This window comes from Schistocerca gregaria, chromosome 3 (assembly GCF_023897955.1).
Source record: "Schistocerca gregaria isolate iqSchGreg1 chromosome 3, iqSchGreg1.2, whole genome shotgun sequence".
NCBI lineage: Eukaryota > Metazoa > Arthropoda > Insecta > Orthoptera > Acrididae > Schistocerca > Schistocerca gregaria.
Window position 1 is genome coordinate 589,847,528 of NC_064922.1, and position 25,011 is coordinate 589,872,538.

At 44.0% G+C, this 25,011-nt stretch overlaps 1 long non-coding RNA gene across 1 annotated transcript in view; it reads right to left on the reverse strand.

Annotated features, from left to right (window-relative positions):
* The window catches only part of LOC126356022 (uncharacterized), a 142,559-nt gene that overhangs the window by 109,495 nt on the left and 8,053 nt on the right, over nucleotides 1-25,011 (reverse strand). The window lies entirely within an intron of this gene.

Consider the following 25,011-nt stretch of genomic DNA (forward strand, 5'->3'; position numbering starts at 1 on the left):
ATCCTCCTTGGTACACAAAACGGGTTAGAACACTGTTGCAGAAACAACGAAACAAACATGCCCAATTTAAACAGACGCAAAATCTCCAAAATTGGCGATCTTTTACAGTAGCTCGAAATTTAGCACGGACTTCAATGCGTGATGCCTATAACAGTTTCCACAACGAAATGTTGTCTCGAAACCTGGCAGAAAATTCAAAGAGATTCTGGTCGTATGTGAAGTATGTTAGCGGCAAGAAACAATCAATGCCTGCTCTGCGCGATAGCCGTGGAGATACTATCGAAAACACTGCTGCCAAAGAAGAGTTACTAACCACAGTCTTCCGAAATACCTTCACAAAAGAAGACGAAGTAAATATTCCAGAATTCGAATCAAGAACAGTTGCCAACATGAGTAACGTAGAAGTAAATATCATCGGAGCAGTGAAGCAACTTAAATCACTTAATAAAAGCAAGTCTTCTGGTCCAGACTGTATGCCAATTAGGTTCCTTTCGGAGTATGTTGATGCATTAGCTCCATACTTAACAATCATATACAACCGTTCGCTCGAGGGAAGATTCGTACCCAAATACTGGAAAGTTGTTCAGGTCACACCAATATTCAAGAAAGGTAGTATGAGCAATCCACTAAATTACAGGCCCATATCGTTAACGTCGATGTGTAGTAGGATTTTGAAACATATAGCTCTTTATTCACATGAAGTGTTGAGTGCTATTGACAAGGGATTTCAGATCGATTCTGTATTTTTGGATTGCCGGAAGGCTTTTGACACTGTACCACATACACGGCTCATATTGAAATTGTGTGCTTATGGAATATCGTCTCAGTTATGTGGCTGGATTTGTGATTTCCTGTCAGAGAGGTCACAGTTAGTAGCAAATGACGGAAAGTCATCGTGTAAAACAGAAGTGATTTCTGGCGTTCCCCAAGGTAGTGTTACAGGCCCTTTGCTGTGCCTTATCTATATACACGATTTGGGAGACAATTTAAGCAGCCGTCTGCGGTTGTTTGCAGATGACGCTGTCGCTTATCGACTAATAAAGTCATCAGAAGTCAAAACAAACTGCAAAACGATCTAGAAAAAATATCTGAATGGTGCGAAATGTGGCAGTTGACCCTGTATAACGAAAAGTGTGAGGTCATCGACATGTGTGCAAAAAGGAAGTCGTTAAACTTGTTACACAATAAATAAATCTAATCTAAAAGCCATAAATTCAACTAAATACTTAGGTATTACAATTACGAACAACTTAAGTTGGAAAGAACACATAGAAAATGTTGTGGGGAAGGCTAATCAAAGACTGCGTTTTATTGGCAGGACACTTAGAAAATGTAACAGACCTGCTAAGGAGACTGCCTGCACTACGCTTGTCCGTCCTCTTTTAGAATACTGCGCGCGGTGTGGCATCCTTACCAGATAGGACTGACGGAGCACATCGAAAAAATTCAAAGAAAGGCAGCACGTTTTGTATTATCGTGAAATATGGGAGAGAGTGTCACAGAAATGATACAGGATTTGGGCTGGAAATCGTTAAAAGAAAGGCGTTTTTGGTTGCAACTGAATTTTTTCACGAAATTCCAATCACCAACTTTCTCCTCCGAATGCGAAAATATTTTGTTGACACCGACCTACATAGGAGGAACGATCACCACGATAAAATAAGGGAAATGAGAGCTCGTACAGAAAGATATAGATGTTCATTCTTTCCGCGCCCTATACGAGATTGGAATAATAGAGAATTGTGAAGGTAGTTCGATGAACCCTCTGCTAGGCACTTAAATATATGATTTGCAGAGTATCCATGTAGATGTAGATGTAGATTTCACACTCTTATGTGCCGATTTTCCAAAAACAGGAAAATACGTGCTTCTTAATTTCTGAACAAGAAACCAAATATCACTTCTTGTAGTTCTAGCTTCAAAACTGCCTTAATTGCGACATAGTATCAAAAATACTTTCATCCCCCCACTTCTCTCCCTTAGGAATGAAATTTCGAACAGTTCCTTACTAAACGACACCTGCGGTATAAGATCAACACTTTCACCAACTTTCAAGTTTCTATACACAGCGGTTTCGGCTGGGTGATGATGAGTCAATGAATGAGTATGGTCCTATTTCACCCGCTTAGGGGTTGAATTTCTAAAAACTGTGAAACATGCATTTTTTTATTTTTAGCCGAGAATCCAGATTCAAATTTTCGTATATTTAGCTTTAAAACGCTTCCATAATGAAATATTTTCAGAAAACATTTCATCCTATATTTCACCCACTGAGGGGTTGAATTTCCAAACCTATTAAAATACATATTTTTTAACGTAGAGCCGAGAAGTCAAATAGTGATTTTCATAGATGTAGCTTTAAAAATACTTTAGTCATTCTAGAATAAAAATTTGTTTTCAACAAAGTTTCACCCAATGTATCACCCCATAGGGTATCAGTTTGGAAAAATGTTAAAACAAGTCCTTCTTTATTTCTGACCAAGAAACCAAATACCAGTTTTCGTAGGTCTTGCTTCAGAATTGCCCTAATAGTGACATATTTTGGGAAAACCTTTCACCCCCTGTTTACCCCTTCAGGAGCAGAATTTTGAAAAATCTCTTCTAAAACGATGACTTCAGTAGATCAACACCCTCTCGAAATTCAGGTTTCTATCGTTAGCGGTATGGGCTGGGCGATGCAGAGTCAGTCACAGTACATCCATACCGTGGGGTTACCAGATTGTACTCGTTGTTCCAAATAATCCCGGACACTTTCTATGAGATTAGATCGGGCGTTTTAGTAAGTCAGTGATGGTGCGATAGAGTCAATGAGTGCTCGTCACACCAGTACGTATGTGACCAGTCCAGCCTTAGTGGCTGTTGTCATGTCGGATGACAGAAGTGTCTACAGCACAGTGACGGATACAGAAAATCCTCAACGAGGGGGCGCTAAAGATATCTTGAGCTACCTTTACTTCTACCGTGATAAAAAAATAAAATCGCAAGCAAAGTTTACCAAAGTTTTATTTAAACTAATTATACACATATACAAGACAATGCCATCTTATGACACTCGTGTAAAAAATTACAGTTCTGGTTCTCTCCCTTAAATTATGAATTCTACGCGCCTATTCTTCCTGCCAAACTGGTTAATTACATCGTCAATAGGACAATCAACACACCTAAGCCATTAAGTAGATTCTCCTTCATTGTCGACCTCAGCCATGTGTTTGTGCGCCGCAGTGTTGAAAAACTTCTTTCCACTGGCGGGGGCGGACGATCCCGTAGGAGGGGGGCGCCCCCGTTTGTACCCGCCAATGCTAGAGCATGCCCATCATGAACATGCGGATGAAAATGAAACACGTGATCACGGAGAAAGCTGAAACAAACATCACACAAACTGCACCTTAAACTTCTTATTCGGCCGCCGATGAAAAACCGAGACTTATCGGATGCTATTTGGCGCGTTGAATACATGCTGCTTTATGTCCTGTTGGGAACAACGGGCCTCTGCGGGGCACTTAATGTTCCTTGCATACATTTCCCGACAATGTAAAGATGGGCTTTCGTACCAATTCTTGTCGGGTATGTACCAGATTGTCCTTGATAAGGCGTGACGCTTTTCTTTGGTCGTGGCCGGTAGACAGGTTTGTAGGACCACTATTGTTGCGCCGTGTTTCGTAGCTGCGAGTGATAGACCATTGCTCGTAGAAACGCTGGACATTCTTCATTGACACTCGATTCATGGAGTGCTCATGGCACATTCAAATACGGTAACTTCTTCCTGCCCCTCTGTCACACCTCACGTCGATCCAGCTCCCTGTGCTGATTCCATACAAACGACTAGTACATACACACCACTTCACCATCATGATTCACGTCAGCGGTGCACGGTTACATAACATGATACTACTTCTACACAACCTGTGACGATCCAGAGCCACCGGTGTGCTCCTTTAAGGGAATGGCGAATATTGTCCGGTGAGTTTATGAAAGACTGTGCTTGTCCTACCTGTGTCCATGCCTACCTATCTCCAGTGCTACAACTACAATGCGTGCTGATTCGTGAGTAGCAAGAAACAGTTCAGCCTCTTCATTATTCTATCGCAGTCGAAGATCGAGAAATGAAAGAAAAGCGTTAAGGAAAGAAAGGGTGTCGGTGTGAGCGAAATAATTTTCTTAAAAGTGAACGTTCGACTAAAGTGAATTCTTCGGTTTGTACACGCCCCTTTGTCGCATTCCTACCGTCTTCTAATTTATGTTAACACAAGGTAGCGAGGCAAACGTGACTTTATCCCAAAGTGTAGCATTTTCTACACCTGAAGCTGCGGCACTATGGACGGGTGTGGGGTGGTGGCCGGCGTCATTCTTGCATACCTGATAAGAAGACATTAGACTAATGAGAAGGCGAACGGTGCCGTAGCAGGCTTCCCTCGCGACATATAAATAGCTGTGCCCTACTTTGTGGGATCGTTAGGAGGAGGAGAAGGTGCGTTACGGATTAATGTCTCATCGATGTCGGTGTCATTTCAGAACAAACCTTAGGTCAACGTGACAATGAGTACACCTACCATTCTCGAAGAAACTGTAGGTTTCCGTTTAAAGTAGCAGTCAGACCGTGCTTGTCATCGCAATATGCTACACCTCTTCTTTTATTTCATTCACAGCTGGATTATGGAGAGAAGGTTGTTAACTCATACGTCTTTTTACGCAGGCGCTTAGCCCTCCCAAAGAACATTTTACTAAGAACATTAATATTTGGTCATAAAAGAATTTCTCAGCTACCTTTAGGAGAATAAAGTAGCATGAAAATTGAGTGTCTCGAAAATGACGAGAAAAATCTGGGGTAAGATGTGTTTAACACATAGTACTTTTTGTTTGCCTGTCTAAGGGCTGGCACATCTGGATGAAGTTGCCGATTGACCGAGGGGCTGCAGAAAACATTCCACGCAGATCGTACCTGCTGTCAACAAGTCAACAACAAACCCGACGTGGTGCGTTGGCTCTGTAGCAGAACCGACAAACCACAGGAAGCTGAGTAAGGCGCGTCCGGAAGAGCACGACCTACCCACCCCTCCTCCCCTTCTCCCCTTCCCCTACTAACAAAATATTAGAGAAAGACTGTCTCCCTTAAAATAGGGGGAAATAACTGAAAAAAGCAGTTCCCCCGCCACCCTTTCCTCCACACAGCCATTTAAACATTCATATAGCCATAATCAACAGCCCAATGCCCACAATCTTAGTGCTAAGTCAAGTGCTGATTGGTAAGTGCACACTTCTGTTTTACTCGAATATTATGTCAAATATGTCGTTTTCAAGTTGGTCGAGATTGTTCCTATTATACCTCTTACATCAGATCTGTGACACTTGTACTTCCCAAATTTTCCGAAAAACGCTTTTCAAATTATTAAGCTGAGCTGCAATTTGCTGGAAGTTATGCTAAGGCGGCATTCTGCGAGGCGATACGATGTGCAATACGATACGCGATGCTACTTACGATACGATGCAGAAAAACCCACATTGGTGGAGTGCATGGATGAGCAGCCGAAGCGACTTAACTGGTTCACTCTGGGACGACAGAGACACTACAATGAGTTGTATCCTTATCGTATGGCTGGGCGCAACGGGCAACTCCGGTTGCCCCACACAACTCTATCATAGGATTAAAATTTCGAGTCATCAGGATGTGCCTAAAAATGGTTTTACGTGGATGAAGCACAGCTACACCCGTCTCTCTACTTGCTTTCTGAGGAAAGCTTATACGTTTTGCTTAAAAAATTTGTGACCACGAGTTTTACAATCGAGAGTATTCTCCAATCGATTCGAAGGAAATTATTCGGTAAAAACCTGATTTTTTCACATCTTATGGTCCCACAGCACAGTTTGATAATGAATTGGTTTTCTTTTCTCTGTTGTGATGCTTCGCAAATAAGTAAACCACCGGACATATTTTGAAAAGTTTGCAGTGAAGAATGTAGTCGCTGGTGAGTTTACGTCTGGTGGTTTTATGCCACACATTACTTCATACGCTGTATAGCTAACATATCTAAGTTGTTTCAACGGTGGAGGGAGAACGATATTTCCTTCCATTCTCAAGAAAATACGTGCGATGTAATGGAGGTTGTCCGCGACGGAGCTGTCAGCTACATGCCACACGCCACACGCGGATTGCGGAGCGGTCTCGTGTTTTTCATTTCCGTATGCTGCCGATACAAGCAGAAGCTGGAAATGAAAAAAAAACTTATTGAAATAAAACGACTCTGCGACTCGTCAGCTGATGATACCAGCTGGGTGTTTTTTCGATCTATGCTCTGTAACTTCAGGATGACAGGTGTAAAAGAGATCTGATAGCTAAATTCATGTTACTTAAGAATGAGCAGCTGGACGAAGCAGAGGAGGACACGTCGGTATCTTCCATATCATCGTGGACTTCTTCCGTTTCTACACATTGGTTATCCCTAAGCCGAGTACACCACCCACTACTGCTTCATCGATGGTGACTGATGTCACTTCAAATTCAGTACTTTTTCTTCTGAATACTTCTCGGGATCAGTCATATACTACTTTGCGAAACTGAACAATGTAAAGGTACTATCATTACTTACCATGCTAGATGGTCTTACAAAAACTTTCCCCAACTTACTGTAATGAGTAGCTTCTCAGTAAAAGAAATACGAAGTCGAAAATTTGTGCCCTCTTTATCAGGGTAGCTGATAGTACCAGTGGTTGGTCCAAAAATAGAAATTGTCAGGACTGAATCAGTGGAATTCGTCGAATTTGCCCTCATGAGAAACCACAGCCGAACTATGTTTTATATACACATCAAAAAAAGTTTTTATCAACGCGGCTCCCAAAACTCCTAAAGATAGATGTTACTGTGGATATTGTAACACAGACAGAGTCCATTTGACTGTTCAGAGATGTCACTAAACCAGCGCAAAGATGTAAACAACCATGGATGAGCAGCGTCTATTAGACGGAGGGGATCCGACAGACATTCAGTTCCAGCCATTCCACCAGGGAAGAGGTACACGGCTCGTGTTTTCTGTAGTTCAACCATGCCCAAACGGTCAAAACCGCAGTTCGATCGCATCCGCATTGTTACTTTGTGCCAGGAAGGGCTTTTAACAAAGGAAGTGTCCAAGCGTCTCGGAGTGAACCAAAGCGATGTTGTTCGGACATGGAGAAGACACAGAGAGACAGGAACTGTCAATGACATGCCTCGCTCAGGCCGCCCACGGGCTACTACTGCATTGGATGACCGCTGCCTACGGATTATAGCACGGAGGAACCCTGGCAGCAATGCCACCATGTAAAATAAAGCTTTTCGTGCAACCACAGGACATCGTGTTATGACTCAAACTGTGCACAGTAGACTGCATGATGCGCAAATTCACTCCCGACGTCTATAGCGAGGTCCATCTTTGCAACCACAGCACCATCCAGCGCGGTACAGATGGACCCAACAACATGCCGAATGGACCGCTCAGGATTGGTATCACTTTCTCTTCACCAATAAGTGTTGCAGGTGCCTTCTATCGGACAATCGTCGAAGACGTATGTGGAGGCAACCTGGTCTAGCTGAACGCCTTAGACACACTGTCTAGCGAGTGCAACAAGGTGTAGGTTCCCTGCTGTTTTTTGGGGCGGCATTATGTGGGCCGAAGTACGCCGCTGGTGGTCATGGAAGGCGCCATAGCGGCTGTACGATACGTGAATGCCATCCTCCGACCGATAGTGCAACCATATTGACCGCATTCTGGCGAGGCATTCGTCTTCTTGGAGGACAATTTGCGCCCCCATCGTGCACATTTTGTGAATGACTTTCTTCAGGATAACGACATCGCTCGACTAAAGTGACCAGCATGTTCTCCAGACAAGAACCCTTTCGAACATGCCCGGGTTGGACTGAAAAGGTTTATGGACGACGTGACCCACCAACCACTCTGAGAGAGATGAGGAGCGGGACAATCTGGATGAATACAGGCATGCATCAATGCAAGAGGACGTGTTACTAGGTATTAGAAGTACCGCTGTACAGCAATCTGGGCCACTACCTCTGATGGTCTCACTGTATGGTGGTACAACAAGCCAAGTGTAGTTTTCATGAGCAATGAAAAGGGCTGGAATGATGTTGAAGCCTATTGCAATTTTCTGTACAGGTTAAAACTTTTTTTAATTAATGGTAAGCTACAATAACATCCTATTCAGGGGAGCTCATGATCGAAAATTAAAGCTGAAACAGAAAAATGATTCGCACTTTCTTGTTGCTTGTCATATGGCGAGTCACATCGTGTATTGTATCATCCAGTGGGAACACGAGTGTCGCACCGATTGGATTGGTGTGTGTTTGGATCTGATGGGCGTCCAACGGCGAGGTCATCAGCGCGTCGGACCGATCGCGTCGTGCGGCCTTTTTCGCAGCGTGTCGTATCGCATATCGTATTGTCTCAGTGTGAACCGCGCCTGAGAAGTGATGCAAACAGACTGTGATTCTGTATTGAAATATTTTATGTATTTTATTATTATTATTAGTAGTAGTAGTAGTAATAGTAGTAGTATTAAAATTCTAAGCATTTGTGTCATGTTAAAAAAGACTGTGGCGGCAGTTGACAGTATATTTGGAGGTAGCAGTTGGGGATGCGCCCCAGAACTGAACCCTGGATCGGCACCTGTTTGTACAATGAGTGGACAAAAATGTGGAAACACCATAAACACATAGCATAACCGTGCCTAATAAGGCGTAAGGTACGGTTGGTATTCAAAATATCATCCAGGCATCTCGGAATGGATAAAAACAAGTTCTATATGGTTTTCAAGGGAATCTTATACCATTCTTCGTGTATAATAGTGGCAAGTTCAGGGAACGGTGATGGCGGTGGATAGCGACCACGCACCCTTCTCTCCAAAGTAGGCCACTAAGGCTCAGTAACAGTGAGATCTGCGGACTGTGGTGGCCGTGCGACGCTTCATCTTCGTGTTCAAAAACAAGACTCATCCGACCAAATAACGTTCTTCCATTGCTCCATAGCCCAGGATTTATGTCGTCGGCTCCACGTTTCTCCATTTCAGGCATGTGCATCACTGACGGGTGGTTTTGGAATTCCAGGTCGTCTGTAATTACCTGCTTATGGGACTCCCGCCGTGTTGTTTTGCTGCTGCTGGTATCGCTAGTGCAACATTCAGTTCTGCACTGACTTTTGCAACTTTCGTCCTATTATTTTCCGTCAGAATCCTCTTCAATGACGGTCCATTACGATCACACAACACACATTTCCGTCCGCGTTCCCCGTATGCAATGTAAATCTTCGATACGGTACCTCTGGAAACACCAAACACTTCTGCTACCATGATTACCGAAGCACTCACCATACGAACGCCAGAAATGTGCCCATGTTCTAATCTAGTTAGATCCGACAAAATGCAGAACACTGTTCAGACAACGATTTACGTTTGCGACTATTGAGGACATTGCACAGATGTCGTTCGTGGCCAAAGTCAATAGCACAATATGCAGGCTTGGCTAGCATCTGCATTTACGTTCAAGAGTGCATTTATCGCGATGTTCCCATATTTTTCACCAACCGCTGTAGGAATAAGTGTTGCGAGTGACCTAGTATTTTCCTCAAGCTATGGAATGTGCAATCTGTAGGACGTCAAGATTCATTTTTCGAAGTCGGTTCTTTAAATTTTGTATTCAGATTCTCGGCATTGTGCCAGGCCCATCGGGCAGTTTACGGGCTGTTCAGTAAGTACTGTGCCTTCCCTTCAGTTTCAGTGAAGGCGCTACAGAATTAAGCAAGTAGTTTATGAGCACAAGCGGTTGCGGTACGCTACCTTTGACGACGAGATCGGGGACAACCCATTGGCATTCATACAACTTCGAAACTCCAACAGTAAGCTTCGCCAGCTTTTGTCTGACCAGTGAGATGAGGCTGCTAATTACAAATCTCACAGCAGTGATATGAGAAGAACCTCAGATCTGACCACTGTATCGAAAACTATACACAGGTAACAGTCTCAGCTTGATCTTCCAACTGGTTTCGTATAAACGACTTGGATGTCAGTAGGATGATGTTCCAAAAATGCAAGAATCACTCGGACTCGTATATGAAACGCAACAGTATCTATAGAAACAATATAATTTTTTCACTTTATTACAAGACAGCCAGGTCCATTCCTTCAAGCAAAATATTTTCCAGGTAACTTCAGTAGGCTGCCGAAGAATCTCATACGTAGATTTAGCTCAGTCTTCTCTCCAGGACCACCTTTCATATAAGCAACGTATCAAAAGAAACGTACGTGTTGTTACAAACATGCACATCACACACTAAAATATAAAACTACTCTTTCGTGTCTTCCACTTCATATAGAGATCAATGACAGACTCTTCGTTTTCATTGGTTTACAGCGAGCCACAAAATAATTTAACATAAGGCCTTTTAGTGGAAACGTTCTGCGGCCACCGACTGATCAACTAATAAACAAATCTAAAAGATTAAACCAATTGCATCCTGACAAATGAGATGTATACCATTAAAACTGACACCAAGACGCGTCTCTCGCACGAGGAGGAGGAGGAACGAAATATAACTTTCAACATTTCATTTATTATGAGGTCATTTCAGATGGATATATAATGGAAACACCTATCACTCGCATTTATAAGAGAATATCATCCACGATGTAGTGATTTCTTGAACCACACTTATTGGAAATGTATGTAAAAGCTCCCTTTGAATGAAGAACGAGAAGCGGTTATGTATTGCTATGAAAGCTCGTGCATACGGTCTCTCTTACGTTTCACTGCATTGAGTAAGCTTGCAATCAACCTTACAGTCCCCTGTACATGTCACTTACACCTTATTGGTCCAACATGATACAGATTACACGCAGTAGCCCAATATTTTACATTATTCTCATTTATTACATCATATAAGGGGTCTCACCCGTGGTCTAGGGGTAGCGCCTTTGATTCATAGTCAAAACGTCTTCGGTCCCGGGTTCGATCCCCGCCACTGCCCCTTCCTCCATGAACCATAGACCTTGCCGTTGGTGGGGAGGCTTGCGTGCCTCAGCGATACAGATAGCCGTACCGTAGGTGCAACCACAACGGAGGGGTATCTGTTGGGAGGCCAGACAAACGTGTGGTTCCTGAAGAGGGGCAGCAGCCTTTTCAGTAGTTGCAGGGGCAAATGTCTGGATGATTGACTGATCTGGCCTTGTCACTATAACCAAAACGGCCTTGCTGTGCTGGTACTGTGAGCGGCTGAAAGCAAGGGGAAACTACGGCCGTAATTTTTCCCGAGGGCATGCAGCTTTACTATAAGGTTAAATGATGATGGCGTCCTCTTGGGTAAAATATTCCGGAGGTAAAATAGTCCCCCATTCCGATCTCCGGGCGGGGACTACTCAAGAGGATGTCGTTATCAGGAGAAAGAAAACTGGCGTTCTACGGATCGGAGCGTGGAATGTCAGATCTCTTAATCGGGCAGGTAGGTTAGAAAATTTAAAAAGGGAAATGGATAGGTTAAAGTTAGATATAGTGGGAATTAGTGAAGTTCGGTGGTAGGCGGAACAAGACTTCTGCTCAGGTGACTACAGGGTTATAAACACAAAATCAAATAGAGGTAATGCAGGAGTAGGTTTAATAATGAATAAAACAATAGAAATGCGGGTAAGCTACTACAAACAGCATAGTGAACGCACAGGAAGTTTATATGCCAAATAGCTTTGCAGATGACGAAGAAATTTAAGAAATGTATGATGAAATAAAAGAAATTATTCATATAGTGAAGGGTGACGGAAATTTAATAGTCTTGGGTGACTGGAATTCGGTAGTAGGAAAAGGGAGAGAAGGAAACGTAGTATGTGAATATGGACTGGGGCTGAGAAATGAAAGAGGAACCCGCCTGGTAGAATTTTGCACAGAGCACAACTAAATCATAGCTAACACTTGGTTCAAGAATCATAAAAGAAGGTTGTACACATGGAAGAAGCCTGGAGATACTGACAGGTTTCAGGTAGATTATATAATGGTAAGACAGAGATTTAGGAACTAGGTTTTAAATTGTAAGACATTTCCAGGGGCAGATGTGGACTCTGACCACAATCTATTGGTTATGACCTGTAGATTAAAACTGAAGAAACTGCAAAAAGGTGGGATTTAAGGAGATGGGACCTGAATAAACTAAAAGAACCAGAGGTTGTACAGAGTTTCAGGGAGAGCATAAGGGAACAATTGACAGGAATGGGGGAAAGAAATACAGTGGAAGAAGAATGGGTAGCTTTGAGGGATGAAGTAGTGAAGGCAGCAGAGGATCAAGTAGGTAAAAAGACGAAGGCTAGTAGAAATCCTTAGGTAACAGAAGAAATATTGAATTTAATTGATGAAAGGAGAAAATATAAAAATGCAGTAAATGAAGAAGGCAAGAAGGAATACAGACGTCTCAAAAATGAGATTGACAGGAAGTGCAAAATGGCTAAGCAGGGATGGCTAGAGCACAAATGTAAGAATGTAGAGGCTTATCTCACTAGGGGTAAAGTAGATACTGCCTACAGGAAAATTAGAGAGACCTTTGGAGATAAGAGAGCCACTTGTATGAACATCAAGAGCTCAGATGGAAACCCAGTTTTAAGCAAAGAAGGAAAAGCAGAAAGGTGGAAGGAGTATATAGAGGGTCTATACAAGGGCGATGTACTTGAGGACAATATTATGGAAATGGAAGAGGATGTAGATGAAGATGAAATGGGAGATACGATACTGCGTGAAGAGTTTGACAGAGCACTGAAAGACCTGAGTTGAAACAAGACCCCAGATTAGACAACATTCCATTAGAACTAGTGATGGCCTTGGTAGAGCCAGCCCTGACAAAACTCTTCCATCTGGTGAGCAAAATGTATGAGACAGGTGAAATTCCCTCAGACTTCAAGAAGAATATAATAATTCCAATCCCAAAGAAAGCAGCCGTTGACAGATGTGAAAATTACCGAACTATCAGTTTAATAAGTCACAGCTGCAAAATATTAACGCGAATTCTTTACAGACGAACTAGTAGAAGCCGACCTCGGGGAAGATCAGTTTGGATTCCGTAGAAATGTTGGAACACGTGAGGCAATACTGACCCTACGACGTATCTTAGAAGCTAGATTAAGGAAAGGCAAACCTACGTTTCTAGCATTTGTAGACTTAGAGAAAGCTTTTGACAATGTTGACTGGAATACTCTCTTTCAAATTCTGAAGGAGGCAGGGGTAAAATACAGAGAGCGAAAGGCTATTTACAATTTGTACAGAAACCAGATGGCAGTTATAAGAGTCGAGGGACATGATAGGGAAGCAGTGGTTGGGAAGGGAGTGAGATAGGGTTGTAGTCTCTCCCCGATGTTATTCAATCTGTATATTGAGCAAGCAGTGAAGGAAACAAAAGAAAAATTCGGAGTAGGTATTAAAATCCATGGAGAAGAAATAAAAACTTTGAGGTTCGCCGATGACATCGTAATTCTGTCAGAGACAGCAAAGGACTTGGAAGAGCTGTTGAACGGAATGGATAGTGTCTTGAAAGGAGGGTATAAGATGAACATCAACAAAAGCAAAACGAGGATAATGGAATGTAGTCGAATTAAGTCGGGTGATGCTGAGGGGATTAGATTAGGAAATGAGACACTTAGAGTAGTAAAGGAGTTTTGCTATTTGGGCAGCAAAATAACGATGATGGTCGAAGTAGAGGGGATATAAAATGTAGACTGGCAATGGCAAGGAAAGCGTTTCTGAAGAAGAGAAATTTGTTAACATCGAGTATAGATTTAAGTGTCAGGAAGTCGCTTATGAAAGTATTTGTATGGCGTGTAGCCATGTATGGAAGTGAAACATGGACGATAAATAGTTTGGACAAGAAGAAAATAGAAGCTTTCGAAATGTGGTGCTACAGAAGAATGCTGAAGATTAGATGGGTAGATCACATAACTAATGAGGAAGTATGGAATAGGATTGGGGAGAAGAGAAGTTTGTGGCACAACTTGACCAGAAGAAGTATCGGTTGGTAGGACATGTTCTGAGGCATCAAGGGATCACCAATTTGGTATTGGAGGGCAGCGTGGAGGGTACAAATCGTAGAGGGAGACCAAGAGATGAATACACTAAGCAGATTCAGAAGGATGTAGGTTGCAGTAGGTACTGGGAGATGAAGAAGCTTGCACAGGATAGAGTAGCATGGAGAGCTGCATCAAACCAGTCTCAGGACTGAAGACCACAACAACAATAAGGGCTTTTATTGTATTTTTAAAATTTTTTCATGAACTTGAACTTACATGTAGGTAGAAACTTTTCCGCTTGCTTTTTCGTCAACTAACTTAAGTTTAACTGACAACTTGTGACAAGTGGTCCTCTCATAGGCACAGAGTTGTAATTCATTGTACCTAGATGTTGTTTGTGGAATTTCTAGAAATAATTTTAGTGTTTGTAACGTATCATTTCATGTTATTGTAATTTTGATTATCATAAAATATTTTCAAACAATGTGACCAAAAACATACTGTCACTTGGACTTCTATTTCTCACATAGATACATACTAAGCCTCTTGATGTATACTTTATCCGAGATGAAAATGATAGTTTCGTATGACAAGGTGGGCACCAAGTCTGAAGACTAATTCGGCAGCAAAGTGCGAAAACACATCGTATCCATGCCTCAAGTGTTACAATACGTTAACTGCCGATACATCGATTGTTGTTTGACCACATGAAGCCTTGAACTGCAGACCACGTGTGGTAGTCAACGATACTTCGGTGTGCAGTCTGTTGGAACAGCAGCGATCGATATTCCGAACAAAAGGACTGGTTCTCATAGCAGAGGTCATGAATTAAGTGTTACGCAATCGAAATGGGAGTAACAAAGTTGAAATCAAGCAAAGTAATTGTTTTCCTGTACCACGAATCATGTTTTGCAGACGAATACATCAGCTGGTTTCGAAAACGGATGCAGTTTCTCAGTGAAACTCTGACAACAAGCTGTTTGTTTGCATGAGTGATGGTAAATCATGTTCATTTAATACTTCATCTTCGTTTAAGTGATTCACAGCAACGAATACGACTACACGTACATTCAGTTACACTAACGGAAATTAAAAGTGTTAGACCAAGGAGCGTCAGTCAGAGGTTTATCAAACTATGTAGAGATATTCGTCACATAACGAGTAGTAAATTTTCATGATATTCGGAACTGACGTCCATCATCAAGATCAGTATGAGTTTGACCCTCACAGGCATGAATACAGTCATGTAATCTTTGTGACATGGAAGCATACAGCCTTTTAGTGTCATCTTTGAGTAGTTCTTCACCTTTCCTCACACACACACACACACACACACACACACACACACACACACACGTACCTCATGAGTCAGGTCATGAAGATTGCTAGCTGGTGGGTAGTGCGAAGCATACTTCTCTTCACGTCCCAGACATTATCTAATCAAGGAGCCAGGCAGAACAGTCAAGGCTTTAAACATTTTTCAAGGAATTCATGACGTGAACTTCAAAGTGACGTGCTTTGTTATTTTGTTTCAGTACACTATTTGATACTGTGACATGAAAGGTATGACAACAGGATTTACCATTATTGCCCTGTAATGGCGAACATTTAGCCTCCTTGCAACAACTGCCTAATCAGTCATGTTGACAAATTCAATACTTCCCCACGCCTTGAATGTAGGAGTTGGAGAGGTATGGGTTGCGAGAATCGCTGCTTCCTATGCCCTTTTACGAAGCCATTTATGCACACATCAGATGTGACTAGAATGGGCAGGAACCATTCTCAATAGCGAACACCACAGAATGGCACTCAATATCCCAGTTGACTCTGGACCTACACCACGCAATACACTGTAGTCTGTAGTACGGCGCAAGAGGTAAATGACACAGGACAACTCGAAATCTCAAACCAGCTTCCAGTACTCTTATCCTGAGAATTCTTGGTGACACACTGCACGAGATGGATAGCAGTGCTGGTGTGAGATGCAAACGATGTTGAGTATAAGGTTACACCTGAGGCAATTGGGCAAGGATGACCTCTCGCCCCCCCCCCCCCCCCCCCCCGCCCCCGGAAAATACTGTCCAGCCCATGCAACTGATTCAATTACGCTACCTATATTCAAGGTCACCCAGGGGATCCGCCAACCTACCCATACACCGCTCTCCTCTAGTCTCCCCCCGGACCAACAGAAAGGCTTATAAAAAAAAGTGGGGAACCCCTAGACCAAAAGGAATCCAGTTCTCCCGCCACCCCCCTTTTTATGTTATGATTCCAGTTGCCTGAACCCCTCTCATTTGATTTCTGTCGGTCATAGTGAGAGGATAACCATGAAACGCCATGAGGGACCAGACAGCGCCCCCAGGCAGGATAAGAAGAATAAGACTCTTTGTAAGAATCTGCCCACCACTTATTAATAATATTACATTTATAGTTGTTGAGGCATTTCACAAAATCCACATAACTGCGAGTGTGATGTGGGCGTCGACCCACACAAGGACTTTGGCAAGTATTTTGCCAGAAAATATGTAGGAATTCTGTTGTTGCTAACAAAGGGGCATAATGGCACCACACCTTTGTGGATCTAGAGGAGACCATAAAGTCTTGGTCGTACAAGTCCTTCTCGTGACAATCTGATTTTGTGAAATGCCTCAACAACTTCAGGCTGAGGACTCAGATATCATGGGGGGCTTCGACGCCATTTCGTCATTCACTAGGGTGAAATTTGACGAGAAGACCACCGACCTTTCAGCCTGTGCTAACCTCCACGTACGAGGGTTGGAACTTTTAATAGTGGCAGCTATTTATTTATAGCTCGTACAAAATAGATATATGTTTCAAAGTTTTACTGACCTTCAGAGTAGTCACCAGCAATGTGTACAATCCGTTGCCAGCGATGTGGAAGTCGGAGGATATTCTTAGCAGTGCCAGTTGTGCTGACAGTTCGAGCGGCGCGGTCTATTGCCCGACGAATTTGTAGCAGTTCCGAAGCAAATGCCGTGAAGTGTTTCCTTCAATTTAGAAATCGGGTAGAACTCACGAGGGCCTGAGTCAGGGGAGTGCAGTAGGAGGTATAGCAGTTAACACTCCCTCAGTCAAACAAATCAGTAACAGCTTGCACTGTACGTGCTTGAGCATTGTCCTGTAAAATGATTGTCAGGTCCTGCAGAAAGTGTCATCACTTCTACCTCTAACCTGGTCGCAGGTTGTGTTCCGAAAATGAACAGCATAGAGACAAAAGTGATGACACTTTCTGTTGGAGGTTACACTGCCAAGCCAAATTTTAAGTGGGCCCTAGTTGCCTTGGAGGTGACTAAGATTTCTGTGTAGCTCACGAAGCCGATCTACACTCCTGGATATTGAAATAAGAACACCGTGAATTCATTGTCCCAGGAAGGGGAAACTTTATTGACACATTCCTGGGGTCAGATACATCACATGATCACACTGACAGAACCACAGGCACATAGACACAGGCAACAGAGCATGCACAATGTCGGCACTAGTACAGTGTATATCCACCTTTCGCAGCAATGCAGGCTGCTATTCTCCCATGGAGACGATCGTAGAGATGCTGGATGTAGTCCTGTGGAACGGCTTGCCATGCCATTTCCACCTGGCGCCTCAGTTGGACCAGCGTTCGTGCTGGACGTGCACACCGCGTGAGACGACGCTTCATCCAGTCCCAAACATGCTCAATGGGGGACAGATCCGGAGATCTTGCTGGCCAGGGTAGTTGACTTACACCTTCTAGAGCACGTTGGGTGGCACGGGATACATGCGGACGTGCATTGTCCTGTTGGAACAGCAAGTTCCCTTGCCGGTCTAGGAATGGTAGAACGATGGGTTCGATGACGGTTTGGATGTACCGTGCACTATTCAGTGTCCCCTCGACGATCACCAGAGGTGTATGGCCAGTGTAGGAGATCGCTCCCCACACCATGATGCCGGGTGTTGGCCCTGTGTGCCTCGGTCGTATGCAGTCCTGATTGGCGCTCACCTGCACGGCGCCAAATACGCATACGACCATCATTGGCACCAAGGCAGAAGCGACTCTCATCGCTGAAGACGACACGTCTCCATTCGTCCCTCCATTCACGCCTGTCGCGACACCACTGGAGGCGGGCTGCACGATGTTGGGGCGTGAGCGGAAGACGGCCTAACGGTGTGCGGGACCGTAGCCCAGCTTCATGGAGACGGTTGCGAATGGTCCTCGCCGATACCCCAGGAGCAACAGTGTCCCTAATTTGCTGGGAAGTGGCGGTGCGGTCCCCTACGGCACTGCGTAGGATCCTACGGTCTTGGCGCGCATCCGTGCGTCGCTGCGGTCCGGTCCCAGGTCGACGGGCACGTGCACCTTCCGCCGACCACTGGCGACAACATCGATGTACTGTGGAGACCTCACGCCCCACGTGTTGAGCAATTCGGTGGTACGTCCACCCGGCCTCCCGCATGCCCACTATACGCCCTCGCTCAAAGTCCGTCAACTGCCCATACGGTTCACGTCCACGCTGTCGCGGCATGCTACCAGTGTTAAAGACTGCGATGGAGCTCCGTATGCCACGGCAAACTGGCTGACACTGACGGCGGCGGTGCACAAATGCTGCGCAGCTAGCGCCATTCGACAGCCAACACCGCGGTTCCTGGTGTGTCCGCTGTGCCGTGTGTGTGATCATTGCTTGTACAGCCCTCTCGCAGTCTCCGGAGCAAGTATGGTGGGTCTGACACACCGGTGTCAATGTGTTCTTTTTTCCATTTCCAGGAGTGTATATTGTATGTGTGATCTGGAGCTCTGCAGTCTTCACATGTACCGATTCCACTATGAGTGTGTGAAGCCAAATTTCGCCAATCCCAAATTACTTTCTAAATGGTGCAACCATTTTAAGCACGATAGGTTGTCAGTTTTGTTCCTCTAATGCACCAAGCATGTGAATTATATTACTAGCCACTTTCGGCCTTGGGCCACTATCAAATGTATGAATTTGCAGTGTGTATGTGTCACATTCAAAATATTTTTTGCTTGTTGTGTGGGGACAAATACATTCTCACACAAATACAAGTCGAATCTTCCAGGTATGGTCTTGCACATACCAATCAGCTTACTGACCAACAGTAAATTTATATGGATCGGATATTAAAGGAATAAAAGTGACAGCCTACAGTAGTTAAAATGGTTCCGTCTTCTAGACAATACATTGACGCTGTGGACCTGTATATGAAGAAACCAAGTTACTATGTGTGGATATACACATAGATTGCGAGCCATATGAAGCAATTAGATACAATCCTGAAGCATTTGTCATGTTTTGATAAGTGACCAATAATCATTACGGAATAACGCCTCAAATGAAGATTGTCAACGTGATGAAAGACGAGGCGAATAGTTCACAAATTGTACAGCTTGTGGGAACCAGGTCGAAAATATACACGTGCCACATAAATGCAAATGCCAGCCAGAGGCAGACTAAGAATGTGCATTTTGCGACCTCAAAGTCTCTCACGATAAAGATTACAAGCGATGTTTGTTTGTGGATGCTTTTACAGCTTCACGTATTTTGCGTCATGTAGTCTTTCTATTGCAAAGCCGTAGGGTACATATTGCACTGCAGCTGAAGGCTGGGCTGTTGCAACCTAACACAAGCAGTTCATCTGTAGGGATATGGCACTGGGACCCTTCTGTACTGGCGTTATTCATGTGAAAGTGATTGGGTGTATGGTTTTTTATTTTTAGATGGTGGACGTAAGTGCGAGTGTGTGCGGAGTAGTTGGATGGACCATTTTGTCATAGGTGTGTGTGTGTGTGTGTGTGTGTGTGTGTGTGTGTGTGTGTGTGACTGTCTGTTTGGTGAATATACATGAATGATAGAACCTTAAACGCTGAGCCTTACATCTACTCACCCAGCACCAACAACATAGATGTGTTATGTGGCCACAGACCTTGCAGGGGACAGCTGTTCAGACGATGCTTCACCCAGGTGCCAGGTGGCAACTCAAGTGCCACCAGAGCTCATCGAGCCCACAGACCTTTTCCCTCTTAGGCCACATGCCCGGAAGTAGTACCTGCAGTATCTTGGTGCCCAGATAGTATTTAGGTCAGCACCCAAGCTACTCAGTATCTCGCACCAAGTGACTTTCCTGGACCATGCGCTGACTATAACAGCATTCCCACAATCAGGCTCTCCCTGGAGCAGGTACTATGGCAATTACACTATCCATTCGATCTCCACCTTCAGGAGCTGCCAGCTGTAGACATACACCATTTGTGGACTCTAAACCAAAGATACTTTTCCTCCAACGGCATGACCAGCAAATTGATTTAGCAGTATTTGTATTTTGTTTAATTGGTAATACGCCAGACTTAAACCTTTGTGTATGTGAAGCCTGTTCTTTCGGACATGTCCGAAAGAACAGATACCACATATATAATTTGGGTGAAGACGACCAGTTGGTCACTTCAGTGCAGATGCACACAACACTGAAATTCTCGCAGCAATCGGCGAAATGGTGCAAGTAATGAGGATAACAGGCAAGGGTCACTACATCAGTGTGGATAAGTTGAGAATTTGGATCTGACGGGAGGCATGCTAGGATAGTCTCTGCAGTTCCGATGACCGCTTTGTCCATGTAGTGCAGTGGTCAGTGTATATGCCTAGTCAGCAGGAGATCCTGATTCGAATCCCAGTCTGACACAAATTTTCAACTTTCCTCAATGGTTTAAATGTGTCCACCGGTAACTAAGGTAATTAATTCCATTGCCTCAAACCTTTGAGTGTACCCACAGGACTCTTTCTTCCGCACATCCTCATGGGACTTTAATTTCTGCAAGTCTCTTCTGAGCTTTGATTGTTGCACACTTTGTGCATGGACATTGGATTTTGAGACTTTCAGTTTACTAAGACATATTCAGGCCTATCGCCTTCAGATATTATCATTGTTCTTTCAATTTTCAAGAAGCAACTTGTTTGCAGATATTGTGTTCCAAACTAACTCCCAGGTAGACAGTGTTTTGGCATATGTTCTTCCATTTTCAAGTAAATGTACCGTCACGTTGCTAGCAGCGTGACAGAACTGGTAGATGTCTCTGGCCAGGTATTGTTACTACTCCAACAGATGCAGTGCATCCATGAACTCGTGAACGAGCAGCAGATCTCTCCACCCACCTCTCCTGGTCGACTCTATGGTCAAGGGCCTTCAGACAGCGCCGTCGCCTTTCTGGCAGTTTGACAAGAAGGTCAAGTTTTTGGCAAACTACGTTGCATGCAGTGACATCACTTTGTAGCCCATGGCATCGGAGGTGATACGTAACAGCACACTTTCTTTCTGGCATACACAGACCCAGACCTTTAACATTTTCTGTAACAACTTAAGTGGAATATCACTTTCTACCCTACAACAGTTTCAAATCCAGTTTGTTATAATACTTTGACCCACAGATGTATGTGGCAGCAGTCTTCCACAAGCTCTTCAGTTACCATAAATTTAACAGACAGTTTTACTAAATACGAACTGCCCACCTCCTAGGTTCATCTTGTGACTGCCATTTTCTAAGCAGTAAGCATAAGTGCAAGCACTCATATGTAGCTTCTTGGTCCAGGCTTTTAGTCTGATGTATACCTCCTGTGAATGACTATGCATGGATATTCTTAAATTGTAGGTCCCTATCTTAGCCATCTTCCCATTTTCAGAGCTTTTGGACTCTCAGATCGCCAGCCACCCTGCAGGATGCATCACACATCTCTGCTCTCCTACCAAAGTGCTGCCCTCGGCCACAGTCACACTTTTGTGCCAAGAGACAAACTTGGGCTGCAGCTACAGGAGTTGCAGAATGAGGGTATTCTCACTCCCATTCCCAGCAGCCAATGGCCTGGTCCCATAGTCATCACAGAAAAACTGAATGGTACATTGCGTATGTGTGGGGACTTCAAGATAACCATTAATGCCTAATCTGTCATAGGCACTTTCGCTATTTCCAAGGTGGAGCACATAACTCTTTTAAGAGGTGGCAAAGTGTTTTCTAAGATTGACCTCCATGATGGGTATCTCCAGCTACTACTGGATGAGAATCCTCAGTGATTCTTACTGATTAATATTCCTTTTGGACTGTTTCAGCATAATAGACTTCCATATGGCATTGCCAGTGCTCCACCAATTTTTCAGCAATACCTCTAACACATCAGCAGTGTGGTAGGCACAGCAAACTATTTAGAGGATATTCTTGTCGTTGGTATGGGCACACAGGACTTGGCTAACAACCTGCATGCACTGTTCTCTGTTCTCCATCAGGCAAACCTCAAATGCAATAAAGACAAGTGCTGTTTTCTTCCCCAACTGGACTACTGGGGTCGTGTTTTTAGTGCATCAGGCATCTGCCTACCAGACTGTATACTGAGGCGGTGTAAAAACTTCCACCAACACCAGCCAGCTGAAATCAGTGTTGGGATATGGATTGCAAAGTCTGCTTCCTCCTGGATGTCGCCATTGAGGTTGCCATGGTCAACCTTTTGTAGGACGCCAAGCTTGTCAGATGCTACACTGCAGAGAACCCAGAGCTCTAGGAGGTACTCCACCTGGTGGCCATCAGTCAGCAAGCAGCTGCAACACCCAGAGGTCCAGACATACTGTTTCAGAGAGACAGGCTTCACTGGAGTCGCGCTTCTGACAGTCCTCCAGCGCTGCATCTTGTCTCTCTTGCATGTTGGGTACTGGAGCGTTGTGCTCACCAAATGCCTAGGTTGCCAACATGTCTACTGGTGGAGCCTGAATGTGGTAGCCACCCACATGTTTACCTCCTGCCCCACCTGCAGGCTGCTCTTCCACATCATTTTCCTTGGCCAGAAGGTGGGGGAGCATGCTCTGACTAGGTCTTGTGCCTGTTCCTGGATGCTGGCCGGGGTGGCTAAGCGGTTCTAGGCGCTACAGTCTATAACTGCGCGGCCGCTACAGTCGCAGGTTCGAATTCTGCCTGCATGGATGTGTGTGATTTCCTTAGGTAAGTTAGGTTTAAGTAGTTCTGTTCTAGGGTACTGATGACCTCAGAATTTAAGTCTCATGGTGCTCAGAGTCATTTTCTTTTGTTCCTGGATGTCGTGGGTCCCTTCCTGCAGTATTTATGATTAGTCACCAGAGATGCTTTCAGTGGCGTCCCCTATGGCTCACACATGTCTACCATGTCCTGTTTTGTCCTGTTTTTTCCAACTGAAGAGCTCCCAGTAACTACTGTCACACATAATGGTTACAGTTCACTTCCATAGAATTCTATGCTTTCTGCAAAGCAAATGGCATTGCAGTGATATGCACTGCACCCTTCAACTTTGCTTTTAATCATCTAGCCAATCATTTTTTCTGTTCCCCTATATCCTAACTGTTTAAGCTCCCCCACCATTACTCTCTGGACGAAGCTCTAATGCTATTTCTGGTTTCACACAGCAGGACGGGTCAACCTCAGCAGAAAAACTCAACAGCCAACCACATTGGTCCATCCCACCTGCACCAAACCCTACTCTCAGTGGCCCAGTTGCCACCATTACTCTCTCGAAGATCCTATGTGGGCATTTATCTTCACCAAAGGCTCTCGAGCAGTGGTTTCTGGGGTCATTTCCAATCTTCTAGGATGGATCATGGCTGATGTGCACTTCAAGATGGCGGAGTGTGGTGTAAACAAATAACCTCAGCATGGATGTCTTCCTAGGTACTGCAATCTACCATCATCTTTTGTTCTTGAGACAAGGTCCTCCACAATGCCCAGTGCATACTCCACCAACCCATCTCAGCTCCAGCCCGTGGCCAGTTCCCAGGAGGGCCCTTAGCTACTCCACATGCTGCACCTTTGCCAATGCCGATGGAGGTGGACTTCAGCCCCCATCTACCCCAGTTGCCAGTGGGGACCCAGCCTATTGCAAGAATATTGAGATGTGCCACCATCTCTCCTCCCCTCCAGGGCTGTTTTAGGTCTTATACTTACTCATCCGGCTGGCAAAAACACAGATGGGTCACGAAGGAATGGGCCTTGGAGGGGACAGCTCTTCTGACAACAGACAAGGGTGGGAGCTGTGCTCCAGCTGGCCATCTGGTGCCAACCCAAATCCCACTAGAGGTCACTGGCCCTGTGTCTCTTTCCTCATCCACAGGTCATGTGACCAAAGGTAGTATCTGTAATATCCTGGCACCCATCACTTTTGCTCATCCTATTGGGACTTTAACTTTTTATTTACCTTCTGGACTTTGATTGTGGCATGCTTAGTCTATGGACTTTGGATATAGGAATTTTCAGTTTACTGCAACGTTTTCAGGCCTTCCGCCTTCAGATATTACTGTTGTTCTTTCAATATTCAAAATGTGACCTGTTTTAAATTATGGCGTTCCAAACTAACTCCTGTCAGAGGAGACTGTTTATGTTTGCTACAATAAACTTCATATTCACTTTATACCTGGGTGCTTTCCCTGCACCACCTTTGGCGGACATATCACTATGTGAGCATGCAAATTCTGTGTATTAAGTACTCCACTGCACACTATGTGTGCCCTTATGACTATATATTGTATATATTTATATGTTTGTTTGTATATGCGTGTTGTTTTCTTCACTTGCTCCTGGAAGTCCCTGTTTTCCATACACTGCATATATTGTACTTAGAGGAATGATCAGAAAGAAATTGTCAGAATGTAAGTACTGTTTATAGAGGGATCAAACCAATCAGAAAGAATATTAGCAAAATGTAAATATTGTATAAAAGCATAATCGAAATGGGAAACATAGTGTTTAAGTTCCTCATCTCTCCATGAGTTTTAGTATAAATAAAAATAGCTGATGGTATTAGCTTCAAAAAATATGTATGTGTGTTATGTCAGCAGAAAAATATTGTGAAAAACAGTCTGCAGTTATTACAAATCAATCAATCCATATATTTCAAAATGGAAAAGAGCAACAATCAGTCGTGGTTTCTGATCCAGCTTCATTATAGCAGTTCAAAATTTCATTTAGTAACTAGCTATTGTCAATGCTAA